General features: G+C 41.6%; 1 pseudogene; it reads left to right on the top strand.

The window, feature by feature from the left end:
* Positions 1 to 6,001, top strand: part of LOC102853056 — a 6,139-nt pseudogene extending 138 nt beyond the window's left edge.
* The last annotated feature ends 521 nt before the right edge of the window (positions 6,002 to 6,522 follow it).

Here is a 6,522-nt window from a genome sequence, read left to right as displayed (position 1 = left end):
CTGCTGCCGCCCCAGCTGCTGTGTGTCCAGCTGCTGCAGGCCCCAGTGCTGCCAGTCTGTGTGCTGTCAGCCCACTTGCTGCCGTCCCAGCTGCTGTGTGTCCAGCTGCTGTCGCCCCTCCTGCTGTGTGTCCAGCTGCTGCAGGCCCCAGTGCTGCCAGCCCAGCTGCTGCCAGCCCACCTGCTGCATCTCCAGCTGCTGCCGCCCTTCCTGCTGCCATCCCAGCTGCTGTGTGTCCAGCTGCTGTCGCCCCTCCTGCTGTGTGTCCAGCTGCTGCAGGCCCCAGTGTTGCCAGTCCAGCTGTTGCATCTCCAGCTGTTGCCGTCCTTCCTGCTGTGGCTCCAGCTGCTGCCACCCCTGCTGCCGTCCCACCTGCTGCTTCCGCCCAGTGTGTGGCCAAGTCTCCTGCCACACCACCTGCTACCGCCCAACCTGTGTCATTTCCACCTGCCCCCGCCCCACCTGCTGCGCCTCCTCTTGCTGCTGAATCTCTACTTTGAGCACCTCTTTCCTCATAGGCCCAGAGCATTCTTTTAAAGCAAAACAAAACAAAACAGAGAATGCCCCACAAAATTGAGTTCCTGAGTCCCAGAAGGAAACCCTGTCTCACTAATCTGTGTCCATATTCCAACTCCAGCCAAAACTCTCTCCCTTCCAAATGAATTCATTCAGAATTTGCTAGACTAAGACATTCTCCCAATTAAGGGCTCTGAAGATTATCTCCATCCCTTATGGGCACGCTGACCTGACAGTCCCATGAAATTCCCCCTGTGCCCTGTTCTAAAGAGTTCTTGTAAATATTTGTCTTTATTTACCAAAATAGACTAAATAAATGTCTACTGGCATTGAAAATGAATGTGACTGTTATTCTTTTTAAAAGGTTTTATGTATGTGTCTTGGGTATTTTGTCTATACCTAAAATGTAGACAAAATGGTTTAATGGATATTCCAGTAAAAGTCAACATACATTGGTACTATCTAGCTTTCTTTAGCATGTATTTCTAAGCTCTGGCAAATTGATGACTCATTTCTCGTCTGCGGGGTGGGGGGTGAGGGTGGGAAAGAAACAGAAGTTATGGAGCATCCACAGAGCAGAATAAACCCTTTGAAGAGCTTGGACACAGCTCTTGTTAAAATATCTTTTAGATGGTTTTCCACCAATAAGAGCAGGCAATAGAGATTTTAGCAAAGTGAAAGCATTTCTAGTCAGTCACTTACACTGCACTGTGGACGACACTTTCTCCATTCTGCACAGTGCAATGATCCTCTTTTATCTTAGTTTAAGCAGCGATTCACTCTGCCAGATAGAAAGGTTGCCTTCAGGACCAGGCAGACCTGGTGGAAGTTCAAAGTGACTGGAGGAACTTTTTCTTTTGTTCAGTCAGGCCCCTTTCCAAGGTTGGGGAAAAATAAAGACCCACATTCCTCTTCCAAATAGAAATGGCAAGGTCACCCCTTCTTCAGAACTTCCCATAGGGTCAACTGAGACTCTACTGAGAGTGTTTCTCAGCCTGACCTCTCTCAATCTTACTTTTTTTCTCCACTTCCATAAGTGTAAATCCCAATGCACTCCTCAATAGATTCCCTACATGCTAATCTCCACTTCAGCATTTGCTTTTCTGGGAAGACCAGCCTACCACTAAATCTAATTTGGAATTCCCCCAGTGATAAGGAGTTGCACTGGATACCTGAAAGCACATAGTTCAACTTCATCAGCTTCTCTGTGAGAGAAAGTTGGGCAATCTCCTCCCATGCAATCATAGCCTTTAAAAAGTTCATGGCACCACTGTAAAAGAGCAGGTCTGACATGGGAGGTCAGGAGTAGAATAGGATAAGAGTACAGATAATGAATACTGCATTGTAACAGATGAAGGAAAGAACTGTTTAAAAGGAATATATGTTTAGGCATCATATGTGTGACAACAGCCTAGAATAAGAGGTATATCATTGCAAAGAGGACTCGGGGAAAGGGAGGTAGGTAATTGTGCAAAAATAAATGGTTTTCTAAAAAAGTGAACTGACGGAAAGGGATGGAGAGGGGGTAAAATGTGCAACAATGAATGAATGCAAACCTAACTTCTCTATAAACTTTCATTAAAATAAAACTTTACTTAAAATAGAAAAAGTCCCGGGGAGGGGAGGGGGCTGTCAACTGTGACTTGTCTCTCACTTGATGGTTCATAATAACAATGTATAATTTAAGACAGTTCAAGTAGATAATAATGTGTACTTTTACTGTATGATGAGATAGGACAATACAGATAATAGCAGAAAGTGTATTAAACTTAGGGAGCTCCAAGGGCATAGTCTGTGGGCAATTGCACTGCTAATCTGAAGTCTGTACCTCTCTGGAAGTTTTAATCCACCATTCACTCCATGGGAGAAAGATGAACAATGATTTACAGTCTCAGAAAACCTGCTGCAAAGTCAGCTATGAGTTGATTCTGACTTGACAGGAATGATATTTAACTTAATTTACAGAGAAAATTGTGGATTTCACAGAAATCACATTTAATTTTTCTAAGGATTTTTATATCATCTGAGCATAGACACACTGCTTTTTAAAAATTTAAACAACTTTTTTAGGAAATGCCAAACTGCTTTATAGAGTGGTTGTATCATTTTACAATCCCACCAACCATGTTTAAGAGTTTTGAGGGACTGGAGAGCATTATGCTCAGTGAAATAACTCAGTCTCATACGCACAAATATTGCATAAGACCTCTATTGTAGAACCAGTACAAGGATCCAAGGGTGGGGAGAGCACTGGATCATAGGGTCACACAATTTGATGAGTGGAGAGCAGGGTGGGTAAAGAAAAGACCCAGTGTGGAAAATAATGTGTATGAATTTTGTATATAAACCAGTATAAAAAGAATTTAAAAAAATATTAAAACAACACAAATGAGCATGGCCCAAGGCAAGTCTCTCTTCATCAACTGCTGTCAGTCCATCGAGATCCATTGCTAAAAACTGAGGCACTTCCTACCTTTTTTTTCATTCGTATATATTGTGTTTCATTCATGTATAATGTGTTTTACACAATCATTCATATATATTTCCTTATACATAATTAATTACTATTGATCAATGAATTTTATTATTCCATCTCATCAAATACCCATTTTACCTTCTCTATTCTTTTTCTTCCTCCACCGTCTATCAATCTCTGCTTTCCTGGTGGTTTCCCTTCCCCCTTAACCCTCCCTCCTTCTCCTTTATCCTCTCCCCTTTTGAAGGTTTTCCTATTTACTAACTGCAATAACTATGTTGTCTTTTCATCAGTTCTTCCCAGGCCAACTTTCCCTTGTCCTGATCCTTACAGGGTTCATTGTCTGCACATTCTAATTCTGCTCACCTCGTCCCTCTCCCTCCCACCCCAATTTTATTCCCCTTTTCACAGTTGTGGTCTTATGCAGTATTTGTCCTTTTGTAACTGAGTTATTTGACTCAGCACAATGACCTCTAGACAAGCCCAAGTTGTCTAATATTTCAGAATTGTTCTTTGGCTGCATAATATTCCGTTGTGTGAATGTATCACAGTTCATTTATCCATGTGTGTGATGAGTCTTTGTTTTAATTTTTCTGCTGTTGTGAATAATGTTGCAATGAACAAAGGTATACATATCTCTACTTGTACCTCAGCTCTGAATTCCTTGGGGTATATTCCTAGCAGTGAATTTATTTGTACCTCTTCCATGTATTTTTTCCCCCCAACTAAACCTGGTTTGGTTGTACATTTCTTCTTTTGGTGTTTATCCAAATACTTTTTTATGACCTTGAGTAAATGTTATTAATTTTCTGTATATAGGCCAAGGTTGGCACAGAACAGAGCAGGGTTTAGGGCTCTTGTACATAAGGTCGCTATAAGTCTCAAGCAACTCAACTGCACATAACAACAACATATAGGCCAAGCATATTTTTGCAAGATTTATTTCTATTTCTTTTACATAAATATAACTAAATATATTTGTTGTTGAGAATTATATCCTTTTTGTTATTGTATGGAAGATTATTGTTAGTATGTAAGAAATCTGACAGTGTTTATGTTCGCCTTTTATCTGACCTCATTGTTAATGCTCATGATTTTTTTCTGTAGGATTTTCTAAACAGCTAATTATGGTGGCTAAATGCCTCCAGTCTGAGACATGTCCCCATGGCTTCTCAGAGGGCATGCTAAAGAATTGCTTTCCAGTCACCCATAATGGTAACCTCAACAGTAACACAGACTTCTTCAGTTTACCTTCCTCTTCTGTCTTACTTTCAAAACATCTGCACATGTGTTTCCTGGCATCACCTCTCAAATAAACTATGCATTTGTGTCTTCATTCCTTTGCTTAATTTAGGTAGAATTTGAGCCAAATATGTTCAGCAAATATTTTTGGCTGACTGACATCAATCTGGAATAGTTACTACTTTTAGTAACAAGATTAAACTGAATACAATTAATGTCACCATTTGGTGTTTAGCTCCTTCCTATGCACACTGATAATGCTGAACCATCTATCAGAATAATAACCTCATCTTTTTTCCCCTATTTTTGTTTTGGTTTGCATACAAAATTCTTATACACTGTGTATCATTCATGTCCACTGCACTTCACACCTTCCTGCATTCACATTGTATTTCAAATGGTCATTCATGTACACTGTATTTGATAAAACTAATCACCATTAAGCTAGGGCTGCTATTATTGCATCTTTTCAGGTCCCCATATTTCCTAATTCCTTCACCCCAGCCCCCATTTTCTGCTCACCAAACTCTGTTATCCTGGTGATTTCCCCTCCCTTCTCCACCCTCTGCCTCCCTGCCCCCTTCCCCACTTCCTCTTATGGACTTCTAATCACATCTTAATAGTTATCCTTTTATTTCTACAATAATGGTTTTACGCCATATTTGTACTTATGAGATGAGTTAGTTCATTCAGTATAATGCTCTCTAGACTCTCTCAAGTTGTATTTTACAAAATCAGTGCTCCTTAGTGCTGCATAATATTCCATTGTGTGAATTTGCCATACTCTCTCAATCCATACATTTGATCAATACTCTCCACTTCAACAACAGAAGATTTCCTAACATTATAAGCATTCTCCATGATTTTAAAAGAACAATGTACAAATACAGAGAATGTCATATTGAAAGGTAGAAAATCATGTGACAAATGTTTGCAGAAGATACCGAGCAGATTAGTGACTAATGTGATGCCTTCTAAGAGAGAAATGTAAGAAATGCTTTAATTGGAAACACAGGAGCACATCAGGAAAAAGAAAACTGTCGTTTTCTCTATTTTGGGAACTTGATGAGAAAAATACCATTATGTAATTAAATAATTAAGTATTTCAGTAGGATAAATAATAATAAGGAAAAAAGATGTTAAACATGGTGACAGTAGCCCCTCAGCAAGGTATAAAAGGAGACACAGTGTAAGGAGACTTTCAGATTCAAGAACCACATTTTCCTATCAATACACCCCAAACCTCCACCCTCTGACACCATGGTCAACTCCTGTTGTGGCTCTGTCTGCTCTGATCACAGCTGTGGTCAAGGCCAGGAGACCTGCTGCCGCCCCAGCTGCTGCCAGACCACCTGCTGCCGCCCCAGCTGCTGTGTGTCCAGCTGCTGCAGGCCCCAGTGCTGCCAGTCTGTGTGCTGTCGGCCCACCTGCTGCCGTCCCACCTGCTGCATCTCTAGCTGCTTCCGCCCTTCCTGCTGCAGGCCCAGCTGTTGTGTGTCCAGCTGTTGCCGCCCCACCTGCTGTGTGTCCAGCTGCTACAGGCCCACCTGCTGCCGCCCCAACTGCTGTCGTCCCACTTGCTGCATCTCCAGCTGCTGCCGTCCTTCCTGCTGTGGCTCCAGCAGCTGTGGCTCCAGCTGCTGCCGCCCCTGCTGCTGCTTCCGCCCAGTGTGTGGCCAAGTCTGCTGCCACACCACCTGCTACCGCCCAACTTGTGTCATCTCCACCTGCCCCCGCCCCACCTGCTGTGCCTCTCCCTGTTGCTGAGTCCTTGACCCACTTATAGAGGCCCATTTTAGCCTCTTCTCACAGATGTGGATCCCTTTTGTGCTGATTCTTGGAATATATAGATTATGATTGACATTGCTTAAGGAAGATATGTTTATGATTCCAAGAAGCCAGCATCTGATCTATCGACTTTGTGAGCACATTCTGATTCAGTCTAAGTTCTTGCCCTTATTATATTTTTCCTTTTCATGATAACATCACATATAAATGCAACTGCTATTAATTAGGTGGGAAGGACTTTCCATATTTCACATTTCTCATTCCCTGTCTTGACTTTTGGGGTCTAGATTATCTTTCTCAACAGGTAAAGGCACTGAAAACTCAGTTCTAGTCTATATTTGACCCAAGAATGAACGTCTTATGTTTTGTTGCTTCTCGACTTTCTAATAAACTTTTCTTCGACTAGAAATTCATTGGCATGGTGGTCCTATGTAACTTTTATAATAATTTTAATCAGTGATATTAGACCTACATTCTATATGAAGATTGTTGTTGTTGTT

Source organism: Elephantulus edwardii, unplaced genomic scaffold, assembly GCF_000299155.1.
Source record: "Elephantulus edwardii isolate Elephantulus edwardi_28Jun2011 unplaced genomic scaffold, EleEdw1.0 scaffold00077, whole genome shotgun sequence".
NCBI classification, from domain to species: domain Eukaryota; kingdom Metazoa; phylum Chordata; class Mammalia; order Macroscelidea; family Macroscelididae; genus Elephantulus; species Elephantulus edwardii.
This window is presented reverse-complemented; position numbering and strand designations above follow the sequence as displayed.